Raw genomic sequence first — 25839 nt, 5'->3', positions numbered from 1 at the left:
AAGAGCATGAGTGGCAAAGAAGAAACCAGAAGAAGGCAAGGAGGACATCAATACCCTAAAGATGGGAGAGGGAAGCAGGAAATCATAGGTGATTGGAAGCACTATCTTAAGTGAATCAGCTTATATGACTCTCTGTTTGAAGCGAACGGAGAGATTCATGGACTGGCGTGTTTGCAAAACAAACGAGAAGCAGACCAACAAAAATCAAACAAACAAACATGCACCCAAATGGTACGGTTGGCTGACATATAACAAGGGAAACATGATTATTCAAAAGGAAATACTCAAGGTGATGTCAAGGATCATTCAGTACTCATCGGCCCAGTATCGCTGCTTGCATGTACTCAGCACACTTGTATTCGGAAATCAGAGGCGTGCATTTATATTCGTTAATGTTGATTAATAAGAGCATATCGTGACCTAACCCAAATGCCGATTTGGAGTCAAATGGATTCCTAGTCCGTGATATAGACTTGCAAGTCTTCCAACAGGATGAATGAATGCCATATAAAACCCTACTTCGAGAAGAAATGGCATAAGCCTTTAACAAAGACAAGTAGCTCTGCAAAAGTGCACTAAGTACAAAAGAGACAGACAGTAAAGTGCACATTGGGGTTTGTTTTCATTTCTAGGAATTTCAGCCCCCATGAAACCAATGGATCCATGTCCTGAGAGTGCGGGTGTTTCAGCAGAAATCAACCGACGGATATGTATTCCGGGTGTACGGATATTACAGGAACATAAGTTTCCTTTAGAGGGTCTCTGTGTACTGTGAACTGATAGAAAGTTTAAAGACGTGTGAAAGCATCAACTGAAAATTGACACACTTGCCTCCGTTGGTGCATACAGATCTGAAGAAAATGAAAGAGGGAAGAACAAAGGCCCATGGGACGCTAGTGAGTAGAATCACATTTAGCTTAGGAACCCCTCTTCGGATGCAGCCCCTCCCCCAACACTGACAAGATGCAGCAGCCATTGGGGATGGCAGTTACCCGTTGGATTCCAGGTGGAATGTTGGTGTGTACCGCGAGGCTTGTTGTGGCCGGTGGATCCTAGGTAACCGGGCAGAGTTCTGTGGGTGGATCAGTGTGATGGAGGGGCTGCCGCCCTCTGTGGAGCTTACCTTAGGTCTTTGGTCCGGGAAGCTCTGTCAGTTCGAGATACTGCTGTTGCCCAAAGACCTGAGTTCACGGGTCAGTTTCCAGAACCTGAAAGGGCAGACAGTGGAACATCTGCCTGCCATCAGCTTACTGGTGAGGCTCCGAGCTACTTTCAGACATGCCCAGTCCTGTTGAAGTCGACTGTATGGGAGATACGAAGAGCAGCTGGCCGAAAAGATGGCTGCACGGATTGAGGAGAGATGCGAACACATTGATGAGAGATGTTCTGCTACAATGGAGATTCCTGGCCTGGAGACAGCTGTAGAGGATACCAGGCTCGAAAGACATTCATGAGACCTATTGAACCACGCTGATACTGGCAGAAACATACGGAGTGCCAACGTGGACTTGAGGAAGTTCCTCAATTCTCTGCTCCAAGAACGGGTCCAAGATCCCTGACATCTAAAAGAGAAGAGATGGCAGAGGTGATCAAAACGCTCATGTTCTTGGAAGAGGTCGTGAGAATCCACACGTCCCAAGGGGCATTTCCAAGCCATTCAGACCAAAGTGCACCAAGCCCAGGTAAGCCTTTTCCCAGGTTTGGGCCTAGATAACAAGCACTTGCTCTTCCCTCCCCTCCACTCAGGCATCCATTTGGAAGGATCAGTACCTGAGCTGCAATGAAGCCAGTACGAGGAGGGCAAGCCCCTCCTCGAATCAGAGTTCCTCCAGCTTTACCCTCTGTGAACAACAGTGAACTCCTTAAAGGTCTAAAAGTCTCGACTGAAATAGATAGCATATGAATAATTATCTCACACAAAGAAACGATGGCCTTCCGCTAGATTCAGCAAATGCTTGGTTTGTGTCTTCTCTGGGGTGAAGGGAGTGTGGTAAGTGAGGGGAAACTTTGACTGAACTTGTATATGTATTTGGCCTCAGTTTTTCAAGACAGTATAGGTAAATATTATAAGTCAGATAGTGAACGGAATTGTAAAAGTCGCCAATGACATTAAAGACACAGCTTATGTGGACATTCTTTCATTGAGTCAAGCCCCCGTGGGCACTATATCATGGGGGTGCAGACTCGGTTGCTTTAAATTGCTTTACCCAACATGATCAGATGATTAAGTGTTCTCATCACTGATAGAAGGACACCTGGTTCTCAATAGACTAGCATAGCTGCAGCAGGGTTCTCAAAGCTATAATGCCTCTAGGTGATTTTGGATTCAAACCTAAATGTATATATTTGGTTTGTTTCCTCTTGTATTTTCCTAGAGAGGGATGTTACCCCTTGAAATGCCAACATTGGCCAGTAGGTGTCATTGGGAGTAAAGTGCACCACATGCACAAGTGAAACCAAGGATGGGGGTTATATCATGTTTCCAATAGCTATTTCATGGTTCCTGTTTTTTTCGGAGGCTTCAACAGTAAAGAGTTGACATGACCCCTTTTACAGTTTGGACTGCTACTTTGCATTCTATCTGTCTATGTTTTCCTTAGAACTGACAAAATGTTACCGAAATTGACAAGTCTGGCTTCTAGGTCGACTTAGGATGTTTCAAAAACTAACTTCATTTTCGTATAACTCTCAAAACTTGGAAATCAAATCTATGAAACTTTTTAAAGGCTGCAAATGAGATATCAACACAATGTCAAAACTGGAGTCTTCGGAAAATCCCTCCCACCACGGCTGTATAGAAACAAAGAGCTAAACAAAAATCACATATCTGGGAAGTGTATCTGGAAAGTGGTGATTCATCGATGCCCAGTTGGCAGAGAAGCAGTGCCAACTGCGCTCACTCGCTCCCATGTACACAGCAATGGAAACATCCACTCACCCAGCCCTTGGCACAGGACACTTGCCGAAGAGAGGTCTGTTACTTCCAAAGACAGGATAAGGCCTCAGAAGCCCTGGAAGCAGGAGAAGGCAAAGCAGGGAATGGAAACCAGTGCAGGGTCTGACCCCTGGTGATGGAGCAGCAAAGGTGAAACTCTGTTTAACTTGGACGCACACTCTCAAGCGGACAGGAGACATGGGATTGAAGGTGATGCGCTGAGTGTTAGAAGAGTGCACAGCAGATGCTTGGCTGACAGAACTCAAAGAAACCAGCGCAAAATATCCCCACAGTTGATTCTGAGACCAAGATCCGAGCTGCCAAATTTGACGTAGCAGAGGCAGCGGTCAGGGAGGGATAGGGCTACGGATGATGGCACACGCTGAGTCTCAGTGATCTGGAGTGCGTTGTGGGATGTGGTGGGTCCTATCAAGAGAGCAAACCGACCTGTGACCCCAGTGAGAAGGCCACCACACCGGCACGCGCGGTTGAGATTATCGATATGTCCCATGGCCACACCCAGTGCATCTGAAGGACCAGGGACCAATTGGGCATTTTGCCAATAGAGCACGTGTGGGGCTGAATCAGAGATATCGTGCATCTGGTCTGAGTGATCTAGGTGGCCTTGGGTTTGAAATCAGAATGAAAAGCCTTAGGATCTGCTACATTCATAACCTGGGCTGGGATTTTGGTTTGGTTTGAGGCACAGGATACGCAACAGCTCTGTGGTTGCCTTCGTGCACCCGTGCCACAAGAATGAGAGGACAAGGAATAGTGGTCCAAGTCCACAGCGTGAGAAGATGAAGCATTTCCTTCAGCATTATCTCCCAAACGCAGATGCTCCATTTTGGATGGCACCGGCACGGTACGGCACCGAGGACACCAAGGTCGGTCTGCGGGATCATTCCACTGGCCCTGATGTGTGACATCCATTGATATGCTTCCACTGGTGTTTCTGTAGGCAGAGAAGCTCTGGGAAGAACTGGTTTCATTGGGACATTCCCGTGGCACTACAAAGCACAAGCGCACTCTCAGTTTGCAGTTTTGGAAACACTCCAAAGTGACATGGAGCAGAATGCAGGGCTGAGAACCTTTAGAAGCTTCATTTCCACCAGAGGAAGTGTCCTGTGCACTTTTAGAATTGTGAGATAAGCGTAATCAAACTACGGTTATGCTAATCGAAATAGTATGGGGTGTTCATCACAATAAAGGCAACACCAGCAATTGGAGATATACCAGACAACAAACACAGGAACAGGACATGGCATCAATGTCTAGGAGAAACTGTCCTCACAGAAATCCCATGGAATTGCATAGAGACAAGATTCCAAATTTTTCACTTAACAAAGCCCTAGAAGTCTACATTAGATACCTGATATTACCTGACCAGTAGAGGTGAAGAAGTGCAGTAAAAGAAACAGGAAATACCATTTTCAGTTCCAAAGAGATTGAAGGCCCAAAACATAAGCTTTCAAAAAACTAGACTGCAAAACGCAATCCAGAGAAAAAATTGAAAACGGAGGTGAGGGAAACACTGAAGAACAACAGTGTCTCAGAATCATAAAAGGCAGAATACCAGAAAAGGGGAAGAGAAAGCCTAAAGGCGAAACAAATAGTATCAGAAAACTCAGTGGATGAGATAATATCAGGGCTAAAATTCAGTCCTAAGCAGACCAAATAATGCAGAGGGACGCGTGAATGAATGTGAAGACAGGGGAACAGTAAACCCTCGGTCAGAAGCAGACATAGGAAAGCAAGTGCAAACCAATGAAAACATTGCTGTTGAATCCTGGGGTAAGACAAGGCATGAAAGACTAGGATTCGTAAGAGTCCCAGATGGAAAAGCAAGAGGTAAAGAAAGAAAAAATGTCTGAAAAGTTATCTGTAGAAAAATCAGACTGAAACTTGCTGAAAGCCTGGAAAGAATCATCTATGCGAAATCAGGAAGTACACAGTGTCCAAAGGAGGTGGAATCCCAATAGACCTACCAGCAGCTGTATGATTCAAATCAACGAAGTTCATGAGCATCCCAGGGATTTAAAATGCGCCTGGAGGAAAGCAACATATTCAGAAGAGAACCTCCAGAGGGGTTTCAGCTGATATATCGGCAGCAATATTGCAGGACAGGGAGGAGTGCCAGGACATAGGCCATACCCTGAAGGGCAAAATGCTGCCATCTAGGGTAGCCTAGGCCACATGACTGCCATTTCTAATAACGGCAGAACTAGAGAATTCCACAGACCGGCAAATCTTAAAAGAATTCAGCAGTTTGAAGCTTATCCTACAAGAAAGGTTGTGAATTCTCCCCTGAATAGAAAAGCAGCAAGATGAAATGGAAAGAAGAAAACCATTATTGGAAATGCAAGAAGAGCATGAGTGGCAAAGAAGAAACCAGAAGAAGGCAAGGAGGACATCAATACCCTAAAGATGGGAGAGGGAAGCAGGAAATCATAGGTGATTGGAAGCACTATCTTAAGTGAATCAGCTTATATGACTCTCTGTTTGAAGCGAACGGAGAGATTCATGGACTGGCGTGTTTGCAAAACAAACGAGAAGCAGACCAACAAAAATCAAACAAACAAACATGCACCCAAATGGTACGGTTGGCTGACATATAACAAGGGAAACATGATTATTCAAAAGGAAATACTCAAGGTGATGTCAAGGATCATTCAGTACTCATCGGCCCAGTATCGCTGCTTGCATGTACTCAGCACACTTGTATTCGGAAATCAGAGGCGTGCATTTATATTCGTTAATGTTGATTAATAAGAGCATATCGTGACCTAACCCAAATGCCGATTTGGAGTCAAATGGATTCCTAGTCCGTGATATAGACTTGCAAGTCTTCCAACAGGATGAATGAATGCCATATAAAACCCTACTTCGAGAAGAAATGGCATAAGCCTTTAACAAAGACAAGTAGCTCTGCAAAAGTGCACTAAGTACAAAAGAGACAGACAGTAAAGTGCACATTGGGGTTTGTTTTCATTTCTAGGAATTTCAGCCCCCATGAAACCAATGGATCCATGTCCTGAGAGTGCGGGTGTTTCAGCAGAAATCAACCGACGGATATGTATTCCGGGTGTACGGATATTACAGGAACATAAGTTTCCTTTAGAGGGTCTCTGTGTACTGTGAACTGATAGAAAGTTTAAAGACGTGTGAAACCATCAACTGAAAATGGACACACTTGCCTCCGTTGGTACTGTGCATACAGATCTGAAGAAAAGGAAAGAGGGAAGAACAAAGTCCCATGGGACGCTAGTGGGTAGAATCACATTTAGCTTAGGAACCCCTCGTCGGATGCAGCCCCTCCCCCAACACTGACAAGATGCAGCAGCCATTGGGGATGGCAGTTACCCGTTGGATTCCAGGTGGAATGTTGGTGTGTACCGCGAGGCTTGTTGTGGCCGGTGGATCCTAGGTAACCGGGCAGAGTTCTGTGGGTGGATCAGTGTGGTGGAGGGGCTGCCGCCCTCTGTGGAGCTTAGCTTAGGTCTTTGGTCCGGGAAGCTCTGTCAGTTCGAGATACTGCTGCTGCCCAAAGACCTGAGTTCACGGGTCAGTTTCCAGAACCTGAAAGGGCAGACAGTGGAAGATCTGCCTGCCATCAGCTTACTGGTGAGGCTCCGAGCTACTTTCAGACATGCCCAGTCCTGTTGAAGTCGACTGTATGGGAGATACGAAGAGCAGCTGGCCGAAAAGATGGCTGCACGGATTGAGGAGAGATGCGAACACATTGATGAGAGATGTTCTGCTACAATGGAGATTCCTGGCCTGGAGACAGCTGTAGAGGATACCAGGCTCGAAAGACATTCATGAGACCTATTGAACCACGCTGATACTGGCAGAAACATACGGAGTGCCAACGTGGACTTGAGGAAGTTCCTCAATTCTCTGCTCCAAGAACGGGTCCAAGATCCCTGACATCTAAAAGAGAAGAGATGGCAGAGGTGATCAAAACGCTCATGTTCTTGGAAGAGGTCGTGAGAATCCACACGTCCCAAGGGGCATTTCCAAGCCATTCAGACCAAAGTGCACCAAGCCCAGGTAAGCCTTTTCCCAGGTTTGGGCCTAGATAACAAGCACTTGCTCTTCCCTCCCCTCCACTCAGGCATCCATTTGGAAGGATCAGTACCTGAGCTGCAATGAAGCCAGTACGAGAAGGGCAAGCCCCTCCTCGAATCAGAGTTCCTCCAGCTTTACCCTCTGTGAACAACAGTGAACTCCTTAAAGGTCTAAAAGTCTCGACTGAAATAGATAGCATATGAATAATTATCTCACACAAAGAAACGATGGCCTTCCGCTAGATTCAGCAGATGCTGGGTTTGTGTCTTCTCTGGGGTGAAGGGAGTGTGGTAAGTGAGGGGAATCTTTGACTGAACTTGTATATGTATTTGGCCTCAGTTTTTCAAGACAGTATAGGTAAATATTATAAGTCAGATAGTGAACGGAACTGTAAAAGTCGCCAATGACATTAAAGACACAGCTTATGTGGACATTCTTTCATTGAGTCAAGCCCCCGTGGGCACTATATCATGGGGGTGTAGACTCGGTTGCTTTAAATTGCTTTACCCAACATGATCAGATGATTAAGCGTTCTCATCACTGATAGAAGAACACCTTATTCTCAATAGACTAGCATAGCTGCAGCAGGGTTCTCAAAGCTATAATGCCTCTAGGTGATTTTGGATTCAAACCTAAATGTATATATTTGGTTTGTTTCCTCTTGTATTTTCCTAGAGAGGGATGTGACCCCTTGAAATGCCAACATTGGCCAGTAGGTGTCATTGGGAATAAAGTGCACCACATGCACAAGTGAAACCAAGGATGGGGGTTATATCATGTTTCCAATAGCTATTTCATGGTTCCTGTTGGTTTCGGAGGCTTCAACAGTAAAGAGTTGACATGACCCCTTTTACAGTTTGGACTGCTACTTTGCATTCTATCTGTCTATGTTTTCCTTAGAACTGACAAAATGTTACCGAAATTGACAAGTCTGGCTTCTAGGTCGACTTAGGATGTTTCAAAAACTAACTTCATTTTCGTATAACTCTCAAAACTTGGAAATCAAATCTATGAAACTTTTTAAAGGCTGCAAATGAGATATCAACACAATGTCAAAACTGGAGTCTTCGGAAAATCCCTCCCACCACGGCTGTATAGAAACAAAGAGCTAAACAAAAATCACATATCTGGGAAGTGTATCTGGAAAGTGGTGATTCATCGATGCCCGGTTGGCAGAGAAGCAGTGCCAACTGCGCTCACTCGCTCCCATGTACACAGCAATGGAAACATCCACTCACCCAGCCCTTGGCACAGGACACTTGCCGAAGAGAGGTCTGTTACTTCCAAAGACAGGATAAGGCCTCAGAAGCCCTGGAAGCAGGAGAAGGCAAAGCAGGGAATGGAAACCAGTGCAGGGTCTGACCCCTGGTGATGGAGCAGCAAAGGTGAAACTCTGTTTAACTTGGACGCACACTCTCAAGCGGACAGGAGACATGGGATTGAAGGTGATGCGCTGAGTGTTAGAAGAGTGCACAGCAGATGCTTGGCTGACAGAACTCAAAGAAACCAGCGCAAAATATCCCCACAGTTGATTCTGAGACCAAGATCCGAGCTGCCAAATTTGACGTAGCAGAGGCAGCGGTCAGGGAGGGATAGGGCTACGGATGATGGCACACGCTGAGTCTCAGGGATCTGGAGTGCGTTGTGGGATGTGGTGGGTCCTATCAAGAGAGCAAACCGACCTGTGACCCCAGTGAGAAGGCCACCACACCGGCACGCACGGTTGAGATTATTGATATGTCCCATGGCCACACCCAGTGCATCTACAGGACCAGGGACCAATTGGGCATTTTGCCAATAGAGCACGTGTGGGGCTGAATCAGAGATATCGTGCATCTGGTCTGAGTGATCTAGGTGGCCTTGGGTTTGAAATCAGAATGAAAAGCCTTAGGATCTGCTACATTCATAACCTGGGCTGGGATTTTGGTTTGGTTTGAGGCACAGGATACGCAACAGCTCTGTGGTTGCCTTCGTGCACCCGTGCCACAAGAATGAGAGGACAAGGAATAGTGGTCCAAGTCCACAGCGTGAGAAGATGAAGCATTTCCTTCAGCATTATCTCCCAAACGCAGATGCTCCATTTTGGATGGCACCGGCACGGTACGGCACCGAGGACACCAAGGTCGGTCTGCGGGATCATTCCACTGGCCCTGATGTGTGACATCCATTGATATGCTTCCACTGGTGTTTCTGTAGGCAGAGAAGCTCTGGGAAGAACTGGTTTCATTGGGACATTCCCGTGGCACTACAAAGCACAAGCGCACTCTCAGTTTGCAGTTTTGGAAACACTCCAAAGTGACATGGAGCAGAATGCAGGGCTGAGAACCTTTAGAAGCTTCATTTCCACCAGAGGAAGTGTCCTGTGCACTTTTAGAATTGTGAGATAAGCGTAATCAAACTACGGTTATGCTAATCGAAATAGTATGGGGTGTTCATCACAATAAAGGCAACACCAGCAATTGGAGATATACCAGACAACAAACACAGGAACAGGACATGGCATCAATGTCTAGGAGAAACTGTCCTCACAGAAATCCCATGGAATTGCATAGAGACAAGATTCCAAATTTTTCACTTAACAAAGCCCTAGAAGTCTACATTAGATACCTGATATTACCTGACCAGTAGAGGTGAAGAAGTGCAGTAAAAGAAACAGGAAATACCATTTTCAGTTCCAAAGAGATTGAAGGCCCAAAACATAAGCTTTCAAAAAACTAGACTGCAAAACGCAATCCAGAGAAAAAATTGAAAACGGAGGTGAGGGAAACACTGAAGAACAACAGTGTCTCAGAATCATAAAAGGCAGAATACCAGAAAAGGGGAAGAGAAAGCCTAAAGGCGAAACAAATAGTATCAGAAAACTCAGTGGATGAGATAATATCAGGGCTAAAATTCAGTCCTAAGCAGACCAAATAATGCAGAGGGACGCGTGAATGAATGTGAAGACAGGGGAACAGTAAACCCTCGGTCAGAAGCAGACATAGGAAAGCAAGTGCAAACCAATGAAAACATTGCTGTTGAATCCTGGGGTAAGACAAGGCATGAAAGACTAGGATTCGTAAGAGTCCCAGATGGAAAAGCAAGAGGTAAAGAAAGAAAAAATGTCTGAAAAGTTATCTGTAGAAAAATCAGACTGAAACTTGCTGAAAGCCTAGAAAGAATCATCTATGCGAAATCAGGAAGTACACAGTGTCCAAAGGAAGTAAAATCCCAATAGACCTACCAGCAGCTGTAGGATTCAAATCAACGAAGTTCATGAGCATCCCAGGGATTTAAAATGCGCCTGGAGGAAAGCAACATAGTCACAAGAGAACCTCCAGAGGGGTTTCAGCTGATATATCGGCAGCAATATTGCAGGACAGGGAGGAGTGCCAGGGCATAGGCCATACCCTGAAGGGCAAAATGCTGCCATCTAGGGTAGCCTAGGCCACATGACCGCCATTTCTAATAACGGCAGAACTAGAGAATTCCACAGACCGGCAAATCTTAAAAGAATTCAGCAGTTTGAAACTTATCCTACAAGAAAAGTTGTGAATTCTCCCCTGAATAGAAAAGCAGCAAGATGAAATGGAAAGAAGAAAACCATTATTGGAAATGCAAGAAGAGCATGAGTGGCAAAGAAGAAACCAGAAGAAGGCAAGGAGGACATCAATACCCTAAAGATGGGAGAGGGAAGCAGGAAATCATAGGTGATTGGAAGCACTATCTTAAGTGAATCAGCTTATATGACTCTCTGTTTGAAGCGAACGGAGAGATGCATGGACTGGCGTGTTTGCAAAGCAAACGAGAAGCAGACCAACAAAAATCAAACAAACAAACATGCACCCAAATGGTACGGTTGGCTGACATATAACAAGGGAAACATGATTATTCAAAAGGAAATACTCAAGGTGATGTCAAGGATCATTCAGTACTCATCGGCCCAGTATCGCTGCTTGCATGTACTCAGCACACTTGTATTCGGAAATCAGAGGCGTGCATTTATATTCGTTCATGTTGATTAATAAGAGCATATCGTGTCCTAACCCAAATGCCGATTTGGAGTCAAATGGATTCCTAGTCCGTGATATAGACTTGCAAGTCTTCCAACAGGATGATTAAATGCCACATAAAACCCTACTTCGAGAAGAAATGGCATAAGCCTTTAACAAAGACAAGTAGCTCTGCAAAAGTGCACTAAGTACAAAAGAGACAGACAGTAAAGTGCACATTGGGGTTTGTTTTCATTTCTAGGAATTTCAGCCCCCATGAAACCAATGGATCCATGTCCTGAGAGTGCGGGTGTTTCAGCAGAAATCAACCGACGGATATGTATTCCGGGTGTACGGATATTACAGGAACATAAGTTTCCTTTAGAGGGTCTCTGTGTACTGTGAACTGATAGAAAGTTTAAAGACGTGTGAAACCATCAACTGAAAATGGACACACTTGCCTCCGTTGGTACTGTGCATACAGATCTGAAGAAAAGGAAAGAGGGAAGAACAAAGTCCCATGGGACGCTAGTGGGTAGAATCACATTTAGCTTAGGAACCCCTCGTCGGATGCAGCCCCTCCCCCAACACTGACAAGATGCAGCAGCCATTGGGGATGGCAGTTACCCGTTGGATTCCAGGTGGAAAGTTGGTGTGTACCGCGAGGCTTGTTATGGCCGGTGGATCCTAGGTAACCGGGCAGAGTTCTGTGGGTGGATCAGTGTGATGGTGGGCTGCCGCCCTCTGTGGAGCTAAGCTTAGGTCTTTGGTCCGGGAAGCTCTGTCAGTTCGAGATACTGCTGCTGCCCAAAGACCTGAGTTCACGGGTCAGTTTCCAGAACCTGAAAGGGCAGACAGTGGAAGATCTGCCTGCCATCAGCTTACTGGTGAGGCTCCGAGCTACTTTCAGACATGCCCAGTCCTGTTGAAGTCGACTGTATGGGAGATACGAAGAGCAGCTGGCCGAAAAGATGGCTGCACGGATTGAGGAGAGATGCGAACACATTGATGAGAGATGTTCTGCTACAATGGAGATTACTGGCCTGGAGACAGCTGTAGAGGATACCAGGCTCGAAAGACATTCATGAGACCTATTGAACCACGCTGATACTGGCAGAAACATATGGAGTGCCAACGTGGACTTGAGGAAGTTCCTCAATTCTCTGCTCCAAGAACGGGTCCAAGATCCCTGACATCTAAAAGAGAAGAGATGGCAGAGGTGATCAAAACGCTCATGTTCTTGGAAGAGGTCGTGAGAATCCACACGTCCCAAGGGGCATTTCCAAGCCATTCAGACCAAAGTGCACCAAGCCCAGGTAAGCCTTTTCCCAGGTTTGGGCCTAGATAACAAGCACTTGCTCTTCCCTCCCCTCCACTCAGGCATCCATTTGGAAGGATCAGTACCTGAGCTGCAATGAAGCCAGTACGAGAAGGGCAAGCCCCTCCTCGAATCAGAGTTCCTCCAGCTTTACCCTCTGTGAACAACAGTGAACTCCTTAAAGGTCTAAAAGTCTCGACTGAAATAGATAGCATATGAATAATTATCTCACACAAAGAAACGATGGCCTTCCGCTAGATTCAGCAAATGCTGGGTTTGTGTCTTCTCTGGGGTGAAGGGAGTGTGGTAAGTGAGGGGAATCTTTGACTGAACTTGTATATGTATTTGGCCTCAGTTTTTCAAGACAGTATAGGTAAATATTATAAGTCAGATAGTGAACGGAACTGTAAAAGTCGCCAATGACATTAAAGACACAGCTTATGTGGACATTCTTTCATTGAGTCAAGCCCCCATGGGCACTATATCATGGGGGTGCAGACTCGGTTGCTTTAAATTGCTTTACCCAACATGATCAGATGATTAAGCGTTCTCATCACTGATAGAAGAACACCTGGTTCTCAATAGACTAGCATAGCTGCAGCAGGGTTCTCAAAGCTATAATGCCTCTAGGTGATTTTGGATTCAAACCTAAATGTATATATTTGGTTTGTTTCCTCTTGTATTTTCCTAGAGAGGGATGTGACCCCTTGAAATGCCAACATTGGCCAGTAGGTGTCATTGGGAGTAAAGTGCACCACATGCACAAGTGAAACCAAGGATGGGGGTTATATCAAGTTTCCAATAGTTATTTCATGGTTCCTGTTGGTTTCGGAGGCTTCAACAGTAAAGAGTTGACATGACCCCTTTTACAGTTTGGACTGCTACTTTGCATTCTATCTGTCTATGTTTTCCTTAGAACTGACAAAATGTTACCGAAATTGACAAGTCTGGCTTCTAGGTCGACTTAGGATGTTTCAAAAACTAACTTCATTTTCGTATAACTCTCAAAACTTGGAAATCAAATCTATGAAACTTTTTAAAGGCTGCAAATGAGATATCAACACAATGTCAAAACTGGAGTCTTCGGAAAATCCCTCCCACCACGGCTGTATAGAAACAAAGAGCTAAACAAAAATCACATATCTGGGAAGTGTATCTGGAAAGTGGTGATTCATCGATGCCCAGTTGGCAGAGAAGCAGTGCCAACTGCGCTCACTCGCTCCCATGTACACAGCAATGGAAACATCCACTCACCCAGCCCTTGGCACAGGACACTTGCCGAAGAGAGGTCTGTTACTTCCAAAGACAGGATAAGGCCTCAGAAGCCCTGGAAGCAGGAGAAGGCAAAGCAGGGAATGGAAACCAGTGCAGGGTCTGACCCCTGGTGATGGAGCAGCAAAGGTGAAACTCTGTTTAACTTGGACGCACACTCTCAAGCGGACAGGAGACATGGGATTGAAGGTGATGCGCTGAGTGTTAGAAGAGTGCACAGCAGATGCTTGGCTGACAGAACTCAAAGAAACCAGCGCAAAATATCCCCACAGTTGATTCTGAGACCAAGATCCGAGCTGCCAAATTTGACGTAGCAGAGGCAGCGGTCAGGGAGGGATAGGGCTATGGATGATGGCACACGCTGAGTCTCAGGGATCTGGAGTGCGTTGTGGGATGTGGTGGGTCCTATCAAGAGAGCAAACCGACCTGTGACCCCAGTGAGAAGGCCACCACACCGGCACGCGCGGTTGAGATTATTGATATGTCCCATGGCCACACCCAGTGCATCTACAGGACCAGGGACCAATTGGGCATTTTGCCAATAGAGCACGTGTGGGGCTGAATCAGAGATATCGTGCATCTGGTCTGAGTGATCTAGGTGGCCTTGGGTTTGAAATCAGAATGAAAAGCCTTAGGATCTGCTACATTCATAACCTGGGCTGGGATTTTGGTTTGGTTTGAGGCACAGGATACGCAACAGCTCTGTGGTTGCCTTCGTGCACCCGTGCCACAAGAATGAGAGGACAAGGAATAGTGGTCCAAGTCCACAGCGTGAGAAGATGAAGCATTTCCTTCAGCATTATCTCCCAAACGCAGATGCTCCATTTTGGATGGCACCGGCACGGTACGGCACCGAGGACACCAAGGTCGGTCTGCGGGATCATTCCACTGGCCCTGATGTGTGACATCCATTGATATGCTTCCACTGGTGTTTCTGTAGGCAGAGAAGCTCTGGGAAGAACTGGTTTCATTGGGACATTCCCGTGGCACTACAAAGCACAAGCGCACTCTCAGTTTGCAGTTTTGGAAACACTCCAAAGTGACATGGAGCAGAATGCAGGGCTGAGAACCTTTAGAAGCTTCATTTCCACCAGAGGAAGTGTCCTGTGCACTTTTAGAATTGTGAGATAAGCGTAATCAAACTACGGTTATGCTAATCGAAATAGTATGGGGTGTTCATCACAATAAAGGCAACACCAGCAATTGGAGATATACCAGACAACAAACACAGGAACAGGACATGGCATCAATGTCTAGGAGAAACTGTCCTCACAGAAATCCCATGGAATTGCATAGAGACAAGATTCCAAATTTTTCACTTAACAAAGCCCTAGAAGTCTACATTAGATACCTGATATTACCTGACCAGTAGAGGTGAAGAAGTGCAGTAAAAGAAACAGGAAATACCATTTTCAGTTCCAAAGAGATTGAAGGCCCAAAACATAAGCTTTCAAAAAACTAGACTGCAAAACGCAATCCAGAGAAAAAATTGAAAACGGAGGTGAGGGAAACACTGAAGAACAACAGTGTCTCAGAATCATAAAAGGCAGAATACCAGAAAAGGGGAAGAGAAAGCCTAAAGGCGAAAGAAATAGTATCAGAAAACTCAGTGGATGAGATAATATCAGGGCTAAAATTCAGTCCTAAGCAGACCAAATAATGCAGAGGGACGCGTGAATGAATGTGAAGACAGGGGAACAGTAAACCCTCGGTCAGAAGCAGACATAGGAAAGCAAGTGCAAACCAATGAAAACATTGCTGTTGAATCCTGGGGTAAGACAAGGCATGAAAGACTAGGATTCGTAAGAGTCCCAGATGGAAAAGCAAGAGGTAAAGAAAGAAAAAATGTCTGAAAAGTTATCTGTAGAAAAATCAGACTGAAACTTGCTGAAAGCCTAGAAAGAATCATCTATGCGAAATCAGGAAGTACACAGTGTCCAAAGGAAGTAGAATCCCAATAGACCTACCAGCAGCTGTAGGATTCAAATCAACGAAGTTCATGAGCATCCCAGGGATTTAAAATGCGCCTGGAGGAAAGCAACATAGTCACAAGAGAACCTCCAGAGGGGTTTCAGCTGATATATCGGCAGCAATATTGCAGGACAGGGAGGAGTGCCAGGGCATAGGCCATACCCTGAAGGGCAAAATGCTGCCATCTAGGGTAGCCTAGGCCACATGACCGCCATTTCTAATAACGGCAGAACTAGAGAATTCCACAGACCGGCAAATCTTAAAAGAATTCAGCAGTTTGAAACTTATCCTACAAGAAAGGTTGTGAATTCTCCCCTGAATAGAAAAGCAGCAAGATGAAATGGAAAGAAGAAAACCATTATTGGAAATGCAAGAAGAGCATGAGTGGCAAAGAAGAAACCAGAAGAAGGCAAGGAGGACATCAATACCCTAAAGATGGGAGAGGGAAGCAGGAAATCATAGGTGATTGGAAGCACTATCTTAAGTGAATCAGCTTATATGACTCTCTGTTTGAAGCGAACGGAGAGATGCATGGACTGGCGTGTTTGCAAAGCAAACGAGAAGCAGACCAACAAAAATCAAACAAACAAACATGCACCCAAATGGTACGGTTGGCTGACATATAACAAGGGAAACATGATTATTCAAAAGGAAATACTCAAGGTGATGTCAAGGATCATTCAGTACTCATCGGCCCAGTATCGCTGCTTGCATGTACTCAGCACACTTGTATTCGGAAATCAGAGGCGTGCATTTATATTCGTTCATGTTGATTAATAAGAGCATATCGTGTCCTAACCCAAATGCCGATTTGGAGTCAAATGGATTCCTAGTCCGTGATATAGACTTGCAAGTCTTCCAACAGGATGATTAAATGCCACATAAAACCCTACTTCGAGAAGAAATGGCATAAGCCTTTAACAAAGACAAGTAGCTCTGCAAAAGTGCACTAAGTACAAAAGAGACAGACAGTAAAGTGCACATTGGGGTTTGTTTTCATTTCTAGGAATTTCAGCCCCCATGAAACCAATGGATCCATGTCCTGAGAGTGCGGGTGTTTCAGCAGAAATCAACCGACGGATATGTATTCCGGGTGTACGGATATTACAGGAACATAAGTTTCCTTTAGAGGGTCTCTGTGTACTGTGAACTGATAGAAAGTTTAAAGACGTGTGAAACCATCAACTGAAAATGGACACACTTGCCTCCGTTGGTACTGTGCATACAGATCTGAAGAAAAGGAAAGAGGGAAGAACAAAGGCCCATGGGACGCTAGTGGGTAGAATCACATTTAGCTTAGGAACCCCTCGTCGGATGCAGCCCCTCCCCCAACACTGACAAGATGCAGCAGCCATTGGGGATGGCAGTTACCCGTTGGATTCCAGGTGGAATGTTGGTGTGTACCGCGAGGCTTGTTGTGGCCGGTGGACCCTAGGTAACCGGGCAGAGTTCTGTGGGTGGATCAGTGTGATGGAGGGGCTGCCGCCCTCTGTGGAGCTTAGCTTAGGACTTTGGTCCGGGAAGCTCTGTCAGTTCGAGATACTGCTGCTGCCCAAAGACCTGAGTTCACGGGTCAGTTTCCAGAACCTGAAAGGGCAGACAGTGGAAGATCTGCCTGACATCAGCTTACTTGTGAGGCTCCGAGGTACTTTCAGACATGCCCAGTCCTGTTGAAGTCGACTGTATGGGAGATACGAAGAGAAGCTGGCCGAAAAGCTGGCTGCACGGATTGAGGAGAGATGCGAACACATTGATGAGAGATGTTCTGCTACAATGCAGATTACTGGTCTGGAGACAGCTGTAGAGGATACCAGGCTCGAAAGGCATTCATGAGAACTATTGAACCTCGCTGATACTGGCAGAAACATACGGAATGCCAACGTGGACTTGAGGAAGTTCCTCAATTCTCTGCTCCAAGAACGGGTCCAAGATCCCTGACATCTGAAAGAGAAGAGATGGCAGAGGTGATCAAAACGCTCATGTTCTTGGAAGAGGTCGTGAGAATCCTCACGTCCCAAGGGGCATTTCCAAGCCATTCAGACCAAAGTGCACCAAGCCCAGGTAAGCCTTTTCCCAGGTTTGGGCCTAGATAACAAGCACTTGCTCTTCCCTCCCCTCCACTCAGGCATCCATTTGGAAGGATCAGTACCTGAGCTGCAATGAAGCCAGTACGAGAAGGGCAAGCCCCTCCTCGAATCAGAGTTCCTCCAGCTTTACCCTCTGTGAACAACAGTGAACTCCTTAAAGGTCTAAAAGTCTCGACTGAAATAGATAGCATATGAATAATTATCTCACACAAAGAAACGATGGCCTTCCGCTAGATTCAGCAAATGCTGGGTTTGTGTCTTCTCTGGGGTGAAGGGAGTGTGGTAAGTGAGGGGAATCTTTGACTGAACTTGTATATGTATTTGGCCTCAGTTTTTCAAGACAGTATAGGTAAATATTATAAGTCAGATAGTGAACGGAACTGTAAAAGTCGCCAATGACATTAAAGACACAGCTTATGTGGACATTCTTTCATTGAGTCAAGCCCCCGTGGGCACTATATCATGGGGGTGCAGACTCGGTTGCTTTAAATTGCTTTACCCAACATGATCAGATGATTAAGCGTTCTCATCACTGATAGAAGAACACCTGGTTCTCAATAGACTAGCATAGCTGCAGCAGGGTTCTCAAAGCTATAATGCCTCTAGGTGATTTTGGATTCAAACCTAAATATATATATTTGGTTTGTTTCCTCATGTATTTTCCTAGAGAGGGATGTGACCCCTTGAAATGCCAACATTGGCCAGTAGGTGTCATTGGGAGTAAAGTGCACCACATGCACAAGTGAAACCAAGGATGGGGGTTATATCATGTTTCCAATAGCTATTTCATGGTTCCTGTTGGTTTCGGAGGCTTCAACCGTAAAGAGTTGACATGACCCCTTTTACAGTTTGGACTGCTACTTTGCATTCTATCTGTCTATGTTTTCCTTAGAACTGACAAAATGTTACCGAAATTGACAAGTCTGGCTTCTAGGTCGACTTAGGATGTTTCAAAAACTAACTTCATTTTCGTATAACTCTCAAAACTTGGAAATCAAATCTATGAAACTTTTTAAAGGCTGCAAATGAGATATCAACACAATGTCAAAACTGGAGTCTTCGGAAAATCCCTCCCACCACGGCTGTATAGAAACAAAGAGCTAAACAAAAATCACATATCTGGGAAGTGTATCTGGAAAGTGGTGATTCATCGATGCCCAGTTGGCAGAGAAGCAGTGCCAACTGCGCTCACTCGCTCCCATGTACACAGCAATGGAAACATCCACTCACCCAGCCCTTGGCACAGGACACTTGCCGAAGAGAGGTCTGTTACTTCCAAAGACAGGATAAGGCCTCAGAAGCCCTGGAAGCAGGAGAAGGCAAAGCAGGGAATGGAAACCAGTGCAGGGTCTGACCCCTGGTGATGGAGCAGCAAAGGTGAAACTCTGTTTAACTTGGACGCACACTCTCAAGCGGACAGGAGACATGGGATTGAAGGTGATGCGCTGAGTGTTAGAAGAGTGCACAGCAGATGCTTGGCTGACAGAACTCAAAGAAACCAGCGCAAAATATCCCCACAGTTGATTCTGAGACCAAGATGCGAGCTGCCAAATTTGACGTAGCAGAGGCAGCGGTCAGGGAGGGATAGGGCTATGGATGATGGCACACGCTGAGTCTCAGGGATCTGGAGTGCGTTGTGGGATGTGGTGGGTCCTATCAAGAGAGCAAACCGACCTGTGACCCCAGTGAGAAGGCCACCACACCGGCACGCGCGGTTGAGATTATCGATATGTCCCATGGCCACACCCAGTGCATCTGCAGGACCAGGGACCAATTGGGCATTTTGCCAATAGAGCACGTGTGGGGCTGAATCAGAGATATCGTGCATCTGGTCTGAGTGATCTAGGTGGCCTTGGGTTTGAAATCAGAATGAAAAGCCTTAGGATCTGCTACATTCATAACCTGGGCTGGGATTTTGGTTTGGTTTGAGGCACAGGATACGCAACAGCTCTGTGGTTGCCTTCGTGCACCCGTGCCACAAGAATGAGAGGACAAGGAATAGTGGTCCAAGTCCACAGCGTGAGAAGATGAAGCATTTCCTTCAGCATTATCTCCCAAAAGCAGATGCTCCATTTTGGATGGCACCGGCACGGTACGGCACCGAGGACACCAAGGTCGGTCTGCGGGATCATTCCACTGGCCCTGATGTGTGACATCCATTGATATGCTTCCACTGGTGTTTCTGTAGGCAGAGAAGCTCTGGGAAGAACTGGTTTCATTGGGACATTCCCGTGGCACTACAAAGCACAAGCGCACTCTCAGTTTGCAGTTTTGGAAACACTCCAAAGTGACATGGAGCAGAATGCAGGGCTGAGAACCTTTAGAAGCTTCATTTCCACCAGAGGAAGTGTCCTGTGCACTTTTAGAATTGTGAGATAAGCGTAATCAAACTACGGTTATGCTAATCGAAATAGTATGGGGTGTTCATCACAATAAAGGCAACACCAGCAATTGGAGATATACCAGACAACAAACACAGGAACAGGACATGGCATCAATGTCTAGGAGAAACAGTCCTCACAGAAATCCCATGGAATTGCATAGAGACAAGATTCCAAATTTTTCACTTAACAAAGCCCTAGAAGTCTACATTAGATACCTGATATTACCTGACCAGTAGAGGTGAAGAAGTGCAGTAAAAGAAACAGGAAATACCATTTTCAGTTCCAAAGAGATTGAAGGCCCAAAACATAAGCTTTCAAAAAACTAGACTGCAAAACGCAATCCAGAGAAAAAATTGAAAACGGAGGTGAGGGAAACACTGAAGAACAACAGTGTCTCAGAATCATAAAAGGCAGAATACCAGAAAAGGGGAAGAGAAAGCCTAAAGGCGAAACAAATAGTATCAGAAAACTCAGTGGATGAGATAATATCAGGGCTAAAATTCAGTCCTAAGCAGACCAAATAATGCAGAGGGACGCGTGAATGAATGTGAAGACAGGGGAACAGTAAACCCTCGGTCAGAAGCAGACATAGGAAAGCAAGTGCAAACCAATGAAAACATTGCTGTTGAATCCTGGGGTAAGACAAGGCATGAAAGACTAGGATTCGTAAGAGTCCCAGATGGAAAAGCAAGAGGTAAAGAAAGAAAAAATGTCTGAAAAGTTATCTGTAGAAAAATCAGACTGAAACTTGCTGAAAGCCTAGAAAGAATCATCTATGCGAAATCAGGAAGTACACAGTGTCCAAAGGAGGTGGAATCCCAATAGACCTACCAGCAGCTGTATGATTCAAATCAACGAAGTTCATGAGCATCCCAGGGATTTAAAATGCGCCTGGAGGAAAGCAACATAGTCACAAGAGAACCTCCAGAGGGGTTTCAGCTGATATATCGGCAGCAATATTGCAGGACAGGGAGGAGTGCCAGGACATAGGCCATAACCTGAAGGGCAAAATGCTGCCATCTAGGGTAGCCTAGGCCACATGACCGCCATTTCTAATAACGGCAGAGCTAGAGAATTCCACAGACCGGCAAATCTTAAAAGAATTCAGCAGTTTGAAACTTATCCTACAAGAAAGGTTGTGAATTCTCCCCTGAATAGAAAAGCAGCAAGATGAAATGGAAAGAAGAAAACCATTATTGGAAATGCAAGAAGAGCATGAGTGGCAAAGAAGAAACCAGAAGAAGGCAAGGAGGACATCAATACCCTAAAGATGGGAGAGGGAAGCAGGAAATCATAGGTGATTGGAAGCACTATCTTAAGTGAATCAGCTTATATGACTCTCTGTTTGAAGCGAACGGAGAGATGCATGGCCTGACGTGTTTGCAAAACAAACGAGAAGCAGACCAACAAAATCAAACAAACAGACATGCACCCAAAGGGTACGGTTGGCTGACATATACCATGGGAACCATGATTACTCAAAAGGAAATACTCAAGCTGATGTCAAGGATCATTCAGTACGCATCGACCCAGTATCGCGGCTTGCATGTACTCAGCCCACTTGTATTCGGAAATCAGAGGCGTGCATTTATATTCGTTAATGTTGATTAATAAGAGCATATCGTGACCTAACCCAAATGCCGATTTGGAGTCAAATGGATTCCTAGTCCGTGATATAGACTTGCAAGTCTTCCAACAGGATGAATGAATGCCATATAAAACCCTACTTCGAGAAGAAATGGCATAAGCCTTTAACAAAGACAAGTAGCTCTGCAAAAGTGCACTAAGTACAAAAGAGACAGACAGTAAAGTGCACATTGGGGTTTGTTTTCATTTCTAGGAATTTCAGCCCCCATGAAACCAATGGATCCATGTCCTGAGAGTGCGGGTGTTTCAGCAGAAATCAACCGACGGATATGTATTCCGGGTGTACGGATATTACAGGAACATAAGTTTCCTTTAGAGGGTCTCTGTGTACTGTGAACTGATAGAAAGTTTAAAGACGTGTGAAACCATCAACTGAAAATGGACACACTTGCCTCCGTTGGTACTGTGCATACAGATCTGAAGAAAAGGAAAGAGGGAAGAACAAAGTCCCATGGGACGCTAGTGGGTAGAATCACATTTAGCTTAGGAACCCCTCGTCGGATGCAGCCCCTCCCCCAACACTGACAAGATGCAGCAGCCATTGGGGATGGCAGTTACCCGTTGGATTCCAGGTGGAATGTTGGTGTGTACCGCGAGGCTTGTTGTGGCCGGTGGATCCTAGGTAACCGGGCAGAGTTCTGTGGGTGGATCAGTGTGGTGGAGGGGCTGCCGCCCTCTGTGGAGCTTAGCTTAGGTCTTTGGTCCGGGAAGCTCTGTCAGTTCGAGATACTGCTGCTGCCCAAAGACCTGAGTTCACGGGTCAGTTTCCAGAACCTGAAAGGGCAGACAGTGGAAGATCTGCCTGCCATCAGCTTACTGGTGAGGCTCCGAGCTACTTTCAGACATGCCCAGTCCTGTTGAAGTCGACTGTATGGGAGATACGAAGAGCAGCTGGCCGAAAAGATGGCTGCACGGATTGAGGAGAGATGCGAACACATTGATGAGAGATGTTCTGCTACAATGGAGATTCCTGGCCTGGAGACAGCTGTAGAGGATACCAGGCTCGAAAGACATTCATGAGACCTATTGAACCACGCTGATACTGGCAGAAACATACGGAGTGCCAACGTGGACTTGAGGAAGTTCCTCAATTCTCTGCTCCAAGAACGGGTCCAAGATCCCTGACATCTAAAAGAGAAGAGATGGCAGAGGTGATCAAAACGCTCATGTTCTTGGAAGAGGTCGTGAGCAACCACACGTCCCAAGGGGCATTTCCAAGCCATTCAGACCAAAGTGCACCAAGCCCAGGTAAGCCTTTTCCCAGGTTTGGGCCTAGATAACAAGCACTTGCTCTTCCCTCCCCTCCACTCAGGCATCCATTTGGAAGGATCAGTACCTGAGCTGCAATGAAGCCAGTACGAGAAGGGCAAGCCCCTCCTCGAATCAGAGTTCCTCCAGCTTTACCCTCTGTGAACAACAGTGAACTCCTTAAAGGTCTAAAAGTCTCGACTGAAATAGATAGCATATGAATAACTATCTCACACAAAGAAACGATGGCCTTCCGCTAGATTCAGCCAATGCTGGGTTTGTGTCTTCTCTGGGGTGAAGGGAGTGTGGTAAGTGAGGGGAATCTTTGACTGAACTTGTATATGTATTTGGCCTCAGTTTTTCAAGACAGTATAGGTAAATATTATAAGTCAGATAGTGAACGGAACTGTAAAAGTCGCCAATGACATTAAAGACACAGCTTATGTGGACATTCTTTCATTGAGTCAAGCCCCCGTGGGCACTATATCATGGGGGTGCAGACTCGGTTGCTTTAAATTGCTTTACCCAACATGATCAGATGATTAAGCGTTCTCATCACTGATAGAAGAACACCTGGTTCTCAATAGACTAGCATAGCTGCAGCAGGGTTCTCAAAGCTATAATGCCTCTAGGTGATTTTGGATTCAAACCTAAATGTATATATTTGGTTTGTTTCCTCTTGTATTTTCCTAGAGAGGGATGTGACCCCTTGAAATGCCAACATTGGCCAGTAGGTGTCATTGGGAGTAAAGTGCACCACATGCACAAGTGAAACCAAGGATGGGGGTTATATCATGTTTCCAATAGCTATTTCATGGTTCCTGTTGGTTTCGGAGGCTTCAACAGTAAAGAGTTGACATGACCCCTTTTACAGTTTGGACTGCTACTTTGCATTCTATCTGTCTATGTTTTCCTTAGAACTGACAAAATGTTACCGAAATTGACAAGTCTGGCTTCTAGGTCGACTTAGGATGTTTCAAAAACTAACTTCATTTTCGTATAACTCTCAAAACTTGGAAATCAAATCTATGAAACTTTTTAAAGGCTGCAAATGAGATATCAACACAATGTCAAAACTGGAGTCTTCGGAAAATCCCTCCCACCACGGCTGTATAGAAACAAAGAGCTAAACAAAAATCACATATCTGGGAAGTGTATCTGGAAAGTGGTGATTCATCGATGCCCAGTTGGCAGAGAAGCAGTGCCAACTGCGCTCACTCGCTCCCATGTACACAGCAATGGAAACATCCACTCACCCAGCCCTTGGCACAGGACACTTGCCGAAGAGAGGTCTGTTACTTCCAAAGACAGGATAAGGCCTCAGAAGCCCTGGAAGCAGGAGAAGGCAAAGCAGGGAATGGAAACCAGTGCAGGGTCTGACCCCTGGTGATGGAGCAGCAAAGGTGAAACTCTGTTTAACTTGGACGCACACTCTCAAGCGGACAGGAGACATGGGATTGAAGGTGATGCGCTGAGTGTTAGAAGAGTGCACAGCAGATGCTTGGCTGACAGAACTCAAAGAAACCAGCGCAAAATATCCCCACAGTTGATTCTGAGACCAAGATGCGAGCTGCCAAATTTGACGTAGCAGAGGCAGCGGTCAGGGAGGGATAGGGCTATGGATGATGGCACACGCTGAGTCTCAGGGATCTGGAGTGCGTTGTGGGATGTGGTGGGTCCTATCAAGAGAGCAAACCGACCTGTGACCCCAGTGAGAAGGCCACCACACCGGCACGCGCGGTTGAGATTATCGATATGTCCCATGGCCACACCCAGTGCATCTGCAGGACCAGGGACCAATTGGGCATTTTGCCAATAGAGCACGTGTGGGGCTGAATCAGAGATATCGTGCATCTGGTCTGAGTGATCTAGGTGGCCTTGGGTTTGAAATCAGAATGAAAAGCCTTAGGATCTGCTACATTCATAACCTGGGCTGGGATTTTGGTTTGGTTTGAGGCACAGGATACGCAACAGCTCTGTGGTTGCCTTCGTGCACCCGTGCCACAAGAATGAGAGGACAAGGAATAGTGGTCCAAGTCCACAGCGTGAGAAGATGAAGCATTTCCTTCAGCATTATCTCCCAAAAGCAGATGCTCCATTTTGGATGGCACCGGCACGGTACGGCACCGAGGACACCAAGGTCGGTCTGCGGGATCATTCCACTGGCCCTGATGTGTGACATCCATTGATATGCTTCCACTGGTGTTTCTGTAGGCAGAGAAGCTCTGGGAAGAACTGGTTTCATTGGGACATTCCCGTGGCACTACAAAGCACAAGCGCACTCTCAGTTTGCAGTTTTGGAAACACTCCAAAGTGACATGGAGCAGAATGCAGGGCTGAGAACCTTTAGAAGCTTCATTTCCACCAGAGGAAGTGTCCTGTGCACTTTTAGAATTGTGAGATAAGCGTAATCAAACTACGGTTATGCTAATCGAAATAGTATGGGGTGTTCATCACAATAAAGGCAACACCAGCAATTGGAGATATACCAGACAACAAACACAGGAACAGGACATGGCATCAATGTCTAGGAGAAACTGTCCTCACAGAAATCCCATGGAATTGCATAGAGACAAGATTCCAAATTTTTCACTTAACAAAGCCCTAGAAGTCTACATTAGATACCTGATATTACCTGACCAGTAGAGGTGAAGAAGTGCAGTAAAAGAAACAGGAAATACCATTTTCAGTTCCAAAGAGATTGAAGGCCCAAAACATAAGCTTTCAAAAAACTAGACTGCAAAACGCAATCCAGAGAAAAAATTGAAAACGGAGGTGAGGGAAACACTGAAGAACAACAGTGTCTCAGAATCATAAAAGGCAGAATACCAGAAAAGGGGAAGAGAAAGCCTAAAGGCGAAACAAATAGTATCAGAAAACTCAGTGGATGAGATAATATCAGGGCTAAAATTCAGTCCTAAGCAGACCAAATAAT

At 45.7% G+C, this 25839-nt stretch overlaps 3 long non-coding RNA genes across 3 annotated transcripts; all 3 read right to left on the bottom strand.

Moving 5' to 3' along the window:
* Positions 1 to 6635: 6635 nt before the first annotated feature.
* Positions 6636 to 8464, bottom strand: LOC140692732 (uncharacterized). The gene is made up of 3 exons (XR_012068300.1): positions 8245 to 8464; positions 7077 to 7189; positions 6636 to 6868 (listed from the first exon to the last, which is right to left on the bottom strand). It is a non-coding gene; the product is annotated as an uncharacterized lncRNA (long non-coding RNA).
* An 8879-nt stretch (positions 8465 to 17343) lies between these two features.
* On the bottom strand, positions 17344 to 19125 carry LOC140692736 (uncharacterized). Its single transcript, XR_012068304.1, has 3 exons — positions 18856 to 19125; positions 17688 to 17800; positions 17344 to 17479 (listed from the first exon to the last, which is right to left on the bottom strand). It is a non-coding gene; the product is annotated as an uncharacterized lncRNA (long non-coding RNA).
* A 3426-nt stretch (positions 19126 to 22551) lies between these two features.
* LOC140692733 (uncharacterized) lies at positions 22552 to 24402 on the bottom strand. The gene is made up of 3 exons (XR_012068301.1): positions 24161 to 24402; positions 22993 to 23105; positions 22552 to 22784 (listed from the first exon to the last, which is right to left on the bottom strand). It is a non-coding gene; the product is annotated as an uncharacterized lncRNA (long non-coding RNA).
* Between the last annotated feature and the right edge of the window lie 1437 nt (positions 24403 to 25839).

Source organism: Vicugna pacos, unplaced genomic scaffold, assembly GCF_048564905.1.
Source record: "Vicugna pacos unplaced genomic scaffold, VicPac4 scaffold_16, whole genome shotgun sequence".
In the NCBI taxonomy this organism is placed as follows: domain Eukaryota; kingdom Metazoa; phylum Chordata; class Mammalia; order Artiodactyla; family Camelidae; genus Vicugna; species Vicugna pacos.
Note: the sequence above shows the minus strand (reverse complement) of the source record. Positions and strands in the feature narration are given on the sequence as shown.